Source organism: Lycorma delicatula, chromosome 9 (genome assembly GCF_047948215.1).
Source record: "Lycorma delicatula isolate Av1 chromosome 9, ASM4794821v1, whole genome shotgun sequence".
In the NCBI taxonomy this organism is placed as follows: Eukaryota; Metazoa; Arthropoda; class Insecta; order Hemiptera; family Fulgoridae; genus Lycorma; species Lycorma delicatula.
Window position 1 is genome coordinate 44514991 of NC_134463.1, and position 9343 is coordinate 44524333.

The 9343-nt window shown below is 30.1% G+C and overlaps 1 protein-coding gene across 1 annotated transcript in view; it reads right to left on the reverse strand.

Moving 5' to 3' along the window:
• SCCRO3 (defective in cullin neddylation 1 domain containing SCCRO3) overlaps nucleotides 1–9136 on the reverse strand; it is a 28490-nt gene extending 19354 nt beyond the window's left edge. The window contains exon 1 of the mRNA XM_075376217.1: nucleotides 8832–9136. The gene's annotated coding sequence lies outside the window, so the exon portion shown is untranslated. The remainder of the gene's footprint in view (nucleotides 1–8831) is intronic.
• Between the last annotated feature and the right edge of the window lie 207 nt (nucleotides 9137–9343).

Here is a 9343-nt window from a genome sequence, read left to right on the forward strand (position 1 = left end):
TGCATCTGTTCTTTCCTTTCTTAAATGTTATTCCAGGACTGGTCCACAGTTTTTTAAATAAATCATCACAGAGGATGAGAGCTGGGTGCTTCATTACACTCCTGAGACTAAACGAGCATCACATGAATGGAGACACAAAAATTTGCCGTAATCAAAAAAAAGTGAAAATATCCCCACATGTTTGAAAGGCTATACTGACAGTCTTTTTAGATTCTGAGGGAGTTGTTTACAGTGAATTCATGCCCCAAGGAACAACAATAAATGTCAAATCTTACTGCGAGACTTTAAAAAAATTGCGTAAAGCCATTAAAGATCAAAGACCTGGAAGATTGAGTGATGGGGTTGTTTTTCTTCACGACAATGCTACTCCTCATTCAACTCACCCTGGCACTTGCCAGGATGGATCAGGGGAAACTGTGGTAAAACATTGATCATGGAAGCAAAACAGAAAACAAAATTACAAAATTAATAGATCTGATTTAAGTTCAAACTTATAGTTTTAAATTTAAATACATGAAATAAATGTGTTAATACATTAAAACACTAAATAAAATAAAATAACAACAAGATAATTCACAATTCAGAAGGCATTAATGAATAAATGTTGAACAGGATACAGAAAATTCAGGGTTTTTTAATTTTTTAATAAACGTTATTTAAAAATTCATCAAAAGATATTGTTCTTTTGATGAATTTTTCTGTTTCTATAAAAAACAATCTTTTTAATTTAAATAAACTGATGCGAAGATTTTTTAATTTATTGATAATTTATTAGTGGTCTAAAAAAAAAAATATTCAATTGTCTGGTTTAGTAGATGTAGATAATACTACTTTAAAGAATAAGCAACTATTTTTTTTAGGTAAATCTATTTTTTACATACTATAAATTTATTATTGATGTATTATTTTTAGCCATAAAACTAGCACAATATATGAGAATATTTAGCAACACAAAAAAGGTTACCTTTCTCAATATATTCTGTAGAAAGTTGTTTGACTTTTGGATGTGACAATTCTTTTTGTACCAATCCTTTAAAGGAATAGAATCTGGAACCCACTGACTATCAGGCAGTGTCCCTATTAATTTGGCAACAGAAGCTGACAATATAAAGAAACCATAATATTTTTCTTTTACTGTTCTATTAACTGATTTCATAAAGAAAATTTTAAAGTATGAACCCTTCTGAAATGTCTACAGCAGTAGGTACTTTTTATGTACTTTAAAACCATATAAAATTTATTTTATTACCAAAGGGATTGACGAGTAATGAAGCCATCAAAACCGCTAAAAACACAGTTCCTTGTAACCGCGAATAATGTATCCAAAAAATTCACTGCATGTGTTTTTTCTAATAATAATGTAGGCCTGCTATACAAAATATTTTGATATGTCTCATACACACAAGCTCATGTTTAAACAAGAAAGTGAATGGACATGAATGTTTGCATAATCTTGAATATAAACACTGTAGAAGGCTCAGTTACTGTTTTTCAATGTAATATGTTGTATTGTTGTTAGTGTTAGTACTGTGGTAAGGTAATGTACAATTGTTTATAAATTATATTAGGAATGAGCTTTTCTTTTATGCGATATCTTTAATTTTATTAATTAAAGAAATTTTTATTTTAGCTGTAGAGAAACTGTGATAAGACAAAGTGAGGTGCAATTGGAGTTTTATAATTTATACTAACTGTATTGTTTTTGTAAGAACTCTTGCATTTTATAAAACCAGATTACAGAGTGTTCAATTGGCATTCACACTGAAACAGTAAGTCACAAATTGACTTACAATAGATATTCAGTATTGCACGATATTTTGGAGTTTACTGAACAGCAAATAACATTCATGTCTTTAGGAAGTGGATGTACTGGAACAAAAAATATCTGTACTTTTCATAAAACTGAATATTTAGATAAATATTTTCATATTAATGGGAAATGTTTCTCGGACCCATTTAGCTGTCACACTAAACCAGTTAAGAAATCTCTTCGAGAAATATCTTTGACATTTTCAACAAGCAATCCAAATTTAAAATTAATTCCAGGCAGTGCACTGTATACAAAATGCTTAAACAAAATACAAAAACCACAAGGTGATACAGAAAGCGAACCGGAATGTCATAATATATTTGTGCCTTAATCTGTTATAGTCAAGTAGGTGAATAAAGCTTGTTCAGCACTTGGCATTTCCCCCATTAAGGTTCAAAAATTATCGAGTAGCACAAAGGAACCAATTTTAAAAATAGAGTTACAAAAATAGCTGAGTCAGTTATAAGTAAATCAAAAAATTCCTTTGATTTAAATATTTCTACAAAAGAAACCAATTTAGTGCCATAAAATTATGCTGATTTAGGTAGGGAATATCAAAAATTAATCATTAAAATAAAGGATAAAATAAAAATAGTTACATCAACCCAGGAAAAAATTAATATTTTAAATTTATTACCAAGCAGCTGGAGCATTAAAAAAATTCAAAATGAATTTAGGGTTAGCAGTATTTAACCCGTCAATCCAAACAATTACTTAAAACAAGTGGAATTCTGCAACAAATCGACAGAAAGAAACCCAGTCATGTAATTGATGAAAATATTATTAAATGTGTCCAAGATTTTTACAAGAATGATGCGCACAGCCAAATGATGCCAGGCAAGAAGGATTGTGTCTCAGTAAGGCAAGCTGACAGGGAGAGAATTAATATTAAAAAAAAAGGCTTATCTTATTTAACTCAAAAGAATTGTATATAGCCTTCAAAGAAAAATATAATTTAAAAATTGTTTTTTTCAAAATTTGCTGACTGAAGACCTAAATTCTGTGTTCTGGTTGGTGGGTCAGGTACTCACTCTGTGTGTGTGTCACCCACCAAAATGCAAAACTCATTTTATCTGCTCTAAAAATGAAATTTGATTATAAAATTCCCCTTTCAACCATGGTATGTAATATAGAAAATGAAACATGCATCCTGTCACAGTGTGAAAAATGTACAGGCACTAATGAAGTGCTTCAGATTGCTGCAAGAGAGCTGGGATGATTTTGATTGTGAAATTATCTTCAAACAGTGGGTTTCTGTTGACCGTTGTGAACAAACCAGTCAAATTCTTCCATTTCAAGAGTATTTAGATAAACTTAATGAAAATTTAAATAATCTAAAAAGTAATCATTTTCCTGCAAAGAAACAAGCTAATTTCCTCAACATTAAAAAGGAAAACTTGTTGGAGGGTGAATGTAATGGGAGACTTCTCTCAAAATTTTCCTTTTGTGATACAGGATGAAGTCCAGTCATATCACTGGTCAAAAACTTATGCCACAGTACATCCATTTCTGATATATTTTAAAAAAGAAGGAAAATTGCAAAGCCAAAGCTACTGTGTGATTAGTGAGTACTTGAAGAACAATACCTTCTGCTTGCTGAAGCAAATTATAAATAAAGTAAAAACACTGTTACCACAAGTTAACATTTTTTTTTATTTTTCTGATGGCTCCTCAGCCCAGTATAAAACAAAAAATAAATTTCATAAATTTGTGCTACCATCATGATTTTGAAGTCACACCTGAATGGTATTTTTGCATCATACCATAGAAAAGGACCGTGTGATGGTACTGGCAGAACTGTAAAAAACTCTGAGACTAAAGCAAGCCTTCAAAGAAGTCAACAATCAAATTGTTACACCTTCTAAAATGTAAAATTATTACAAAGACAATATTAAAAATATAACATTTATTTTCTGCTCTAATAAAGCTGTTCAAGAGACTGAAGAATACCTCAGTTATCGTTATCAGGTAATCACAACAGTTCCAGAAACAAGAATCTTTCACAGTTATGTTCCAACAAGTCAGAAATGTATTTGAAAGTCCGGATAACCTCTGAATCAGAAACATTTACATTAGCATTCGTACACAAGGACATTAGTGTTTCTGATTGCTTTATAGGTTTACCAAAGCCAACATGTAAAAATTGTCTGCTGCGTATACGATGGCAAGTGGTGGTTGGGCAAAGTTATATTGAAATCAAAATACATGAAAATGAAGAGGAATATCGAATACATTTTTTCCATCCGCAGGGTCCTGATACTTCATTCATGAAGTCATTAAGGGATAATCCAACATGAGTTCAATTGTAAAACATTTTAAAGAGTCTCACACCTTCAGAGCTTTTTCTATCAACTACTGGAAGAGGACACAACATTACACCAAAGACGAATGAGGACTTATCGTTCTAGTCAATAAAAAAATGGCAGGAGAACTAAGTTATGTTAGTTAAGTTTTTTATCAAAAAGTGCAAGATTTATTCATAACTTCCATGCAGGACTACAAAAAAGTAAAAGTGAATTGAACAACTTGTTAATGTATTTGAATTTTTTATCATTTTGTAATTGACTACTTATTAATTATCAATTTATTCATTCTAATGAGTTCAGTTGTAATTTTTATAATCTGAAAATATACATAACATCAGTATTTTTGGATGCATTGTTTACGGTTAGAAGGAACGGTATTTTTAGCAGCTTCATTACTTGTCAATCCCTTTGATAACAAAATAAATTTTATATGGTTTTAAAGTACATAAAAAGTACCTACTGATGTAGACATTTCAGATTTTTGCCACCGGTCCCACATGTGGATTTTGGGCCCCAAAAATGAGACATTTTCAAAATCGTACGATTTGGTCATCATTTTTTTAACAAAGGACACTGTAACAATCCAATTTTATTTTTATAAGTACTACTAGTACCTAAGAGTTAAAAGGTAAAAAACAAGCTTGTTACCCTAAGCCCTTCATTATTTATTTTGGGCAAAATTTGGAAAAACAACAATTTGTAAACATAACTTCAGTAAACATTACAAAATTCGGTTATGTAACAAAATGAATTTTGGATACACCAAGATGAAGTTCTATCTTTACTCTTTCCAAAGAGCCCTTTTCGACACTCTGTACAATGTAAAATAAGTATGCTACAGCTCATGGAAAAAATGGCTGTTTTTACATGTTTACGAGTTAGAAAACTCTATTACTCAAGAAAAAATTTTTTTAAATATAAAAAAATATTTTAGGCCACTACAAGGTGGGTAGTTATCATATATCAAACATCTTCAAAATTAAAGATTGTAACGCCCTATCATTTGTTGAATTAAAATGGAATACCCCATATGCCTTATTCAATCGAGGAGGTTGCTTATGTGACGGAAGCTTATTATGTTCTAGATTCTTTCAAGGAAACCAACCGGGTTGGTCTAGTAGTGAACGTGTCTTCCCAAATCAGTTGATTTGGAAGTCAAGAGTTCCAGCCTTCAAGTCCTAGTAAAGGGCAGTTACTTTTATATGGATTTGAATACTAGATCATGAATACAGGTGTTCTTTGGTGGTTGAGTTTAAATTAACCACACATCTCACGAATGGTTGAACTGAGACTGTACAAGACTACACTTCATTTACACTCATACATATCATCCTCATTAAACTTCTGAATAAATACCTGAACAGTAATTCTTGGAGGCTAAACAGGAAAAGGAAAGAAAGATCCTTTCAAGAAACGTGTTAAATATTTGCAGAAAAATTTCTGATTACCAATGACTGCAGAGTGGCATGCACAATTCAGTTAAAAAATTGTTTACAATGAGGACGATTTCATTTCAAATGCAAAACGAAATAGGTGACTTTCCCTTGGAGTTTCAGAAGCCATAGTCGATATTCAAAGAAAAATTTCGGCCTTCCAAAAAATATTTTACGTAAATTATCACAAACAAAGTGGTATAAAATGTACATCTTGTCAAAAGTACAATCCTCATGATTTAAATTTGAAATCACATCATATTGAAACATCTGAAAATTCATCTTGTTGAAAATTGAAATGTCTTTAATTATTGTGATTGATTTCTCAAAAACATTGTTGATGGTATAGATAGACCTGAAGTTGTATTTCATGTCTGACAAGGCATGGCTTCATTTATCTGGTTAATTCATACAACAGATTGATGACTGAAAATCCTCACCAGACGTTTGAAGATCCACTTTACATTGAGAAAATTGGTGTATGTGTTTTGTTTCTGGTAACTGTATACTGGAACCGATATTTTTTGACCAGATCGTCAATACCCAAGTGTACCATACAACTTTCAAATAACTATTCTATGCTCAGTTAACAAATTATGAAAAAGGATACAGCTTCTTCCATCCAACAAAACAGAACAAGAAGTCACACATCAAACAATTCACTATCATGACTTCAAGTGGGTTTTACAGGACTAATTGTCACCAGAGGGTGGGGGCCTCCACATTCCCCAGATTTATTTGCAATTTTTTCCTTTGGCACTATTGGAAAGATAGAATTATGAATCAAGTTCCCACACTATCAATGAACTGAAGGCGAACATTCAACAAGAAATCGACAGCGCTGACAACATTTTGCACCAGTTAACTCTCAATATGATCTGTAGGGCACAAAAGTGTATCATTGCACTTTGAAAAGTGTTTTTTTTTTTTTTTAAAATCAGTGAATATTTAAATTTTTGCTAATGTACATAAAAAATTTAATTTATCTTTTCACTTTTTCATTTCATTCATAAAATGTTATGTTACAATGCTTTCTAGTCGATAGTGGTTTGATTTTAAGTAATTCACCCTGTATAAACTCAAAGTATTAAAGCACAAAACACATGGGGGATGAATAGCAGAGTGAAATAAAATCTTTGAACAAAATATCATGATATACACGTACTAAAAATGTTGAGCATGTAAATGTCAATCTCTTTCTAAAAGTAAAAATGCAATGATTTAGGATAAAGATTATTACGATAGTTCACAAAAACATACAAAAGGATTCAAAATTTAAAAAATTTCTCTTCCTGATCTTATTCAACTTAACTAATATACAAATTAAATAAATGGAATATTACGTAGGAGAAAGGGGTTAATTTTTAATCCGGCCATACTAAAATTATACATACAGCCTTCTAAATGTACATCAACCGGATAATCTAATGTAATCAAACATTTCTGGACCAAATGCTACAAAATACCACTTACACAAATGTCTATTAAAAGTAAAATTTAATTCATCTTTGAGCATTATAAATAATTCTGATCTAATAATAAGTTAAAAAGAAGACAATATTGCAAATAAGAAATAGATATTAAATTCCATCTTATATTAAAAGAAGGTTAAGGAAAATTATTCAATACTTTGTCAACTTCCATGGTGAAATGGTCAAACCTCTATTTTTATTCAGAAGATCAATTTAAATACTTTCCATATATTGCAAAATGTTAACTGTCAATAACAAGGAACAACTGTCATTAGGAAAGAGCAGCTATTGCCGATAAGAATAAATGAATACAAAGGAAAATAGGTTATCTAATAAACTGCTTTCACATTCAATGATTTTTTTTATAAACAAATATGTGTAATAGCAATCAGAAATGAGCAACCTCTTTCTAGATTCCCAATTAACTTTTTCATTAGTAACCGCAAAATGAAAGCTTAAATGAATTCTATCACTCACAGGTTTGGCTGACATATTTGAATGATTTTTTGTTGTCTTTGAAATGTCTTATCACATTGACTTTTGTTAAAAAATTAAACCAGAAAACAAAAATGGAAAAAGTAGATTTAGCTAACAGTTTTCAGTTTTTTCTTCAAACTGACAAAATTCCTACATATAATAAAATCACTTTTGATATTTATAACACATGTATAAAGATACAATTCCTTTTAATAGTTTGCAGCAAAATGGCAGCTTTCAATGGTGATGTTTTTCAGAGCAAACTGAGTGTCAATTTATCTAAAATCTAATCATGAAGAAATTGTTTAGATTCATCACGGTTTTTAACAGATGAAAAACACTAAAAATAAAATTAAATCAACAAAATGTTTATTAAAAATATTAAAATCTTACTTCAAAAAGGGGAAGATTAAATAAAAGGTAGAAAAGATTGGTAATTTTATTTTATTGCTACATCATATTCCATTAACTGTCAGATATTTCATAGTTTCTTAACATAGAACAACTATTACTGGAATGATTATTGTTATCCAACGCGTAGCTGAAAATATATTGAATAATATGTATAACACTGGAAAATTGACATTACTTTCAGATAACGAACACAAAAATTCATTAAACGTTTTATTTCAATTAACATAGTATTAAATTAGTGCAAAATCAATTAATACAAACAAAATACTGCTTATTCCAATTCTTATATAGAAATATTTTGAAAATAAAATAGAGGTAATTCATACTTTATTAAACAATATAATTTTATGGTAAATGAAAAAAAAAATCTTAAAACAAGATTTAGACATTTCATCACCTAATGTTAGGTACAAGAGATAACCTAAAAAAGTTAAAACTGTTAATGAAATCAACAATCAGTTACAATTAACTGGAAAAAGTTATGAAAGAAGTTAACTTAAAAACTGCTGCAATTTCCCCTTACACAAAATTAATGACCTGGCAAGGGGCAATTCATTTTCTAAAGAAAGGGAAACATGACAAGTAATGACAAACTGCAATTCAAGGCAACTGCAGAACATCAAACTGATTTTATTTTGTTGACAAATGGAGTACTCAATTTTTTTAAGTTGCAGTTTCACTCGCAGGGGAGACATAAAATACATTCTCAACACCTTCAAACACGAACAAATATGATACTCCATAGTCATGTGTAAATTCAAAAACGTGCAAGTCATTAACAAAAACTGGTTTAATAAATAATAGTGCTAAACTTCCAGAAAACAAAAAGCGATTCAATTAAAAATTTCACGGAATTCCTTATTTATGATTAAAAGGCAGTTATTAAATTGGTCAGTAAAATCTAACACTACTTACTTACCTCAAATACTACATTCATAAAAAAAAAGATTTTAAGTTTTTGACGTTTAACGCAGCCTGCAATGCAAGAGCCTAGGTCATATCATAAGCCTAGGGCTACACCTGTCACACTGCTGTCCTTTCTAATTTCAACCATCAGTAGGAACATAATTTTTAATACGCTAAATAACTTTCGTAAATTGTTTTAAATGATAGCTCATGACAGCAGAACATTTGATTTTTTAAACAAAAAAAAAACATTAAAATTGATTAAATTATTCACCAAACAAGTTATTGTTTTCTGCACCATCCAATCATAGCAATGCTACCAACATAACCGTAAGATAAGTGTTTAATAAATAGCGTCACTGCTGCTATCTACTAAGTGTGTGCAAAAGCCGTAATACGAAATACAATAGTAAATTAAGATTATGGTTTGGCTTATTGTAGAAATATTTACAGTATTTTAAATGCAGAGGGCACATTTTCGGGTAAAAAATTATGGCTTTGAATTAATTAATATACTAGTTTTGT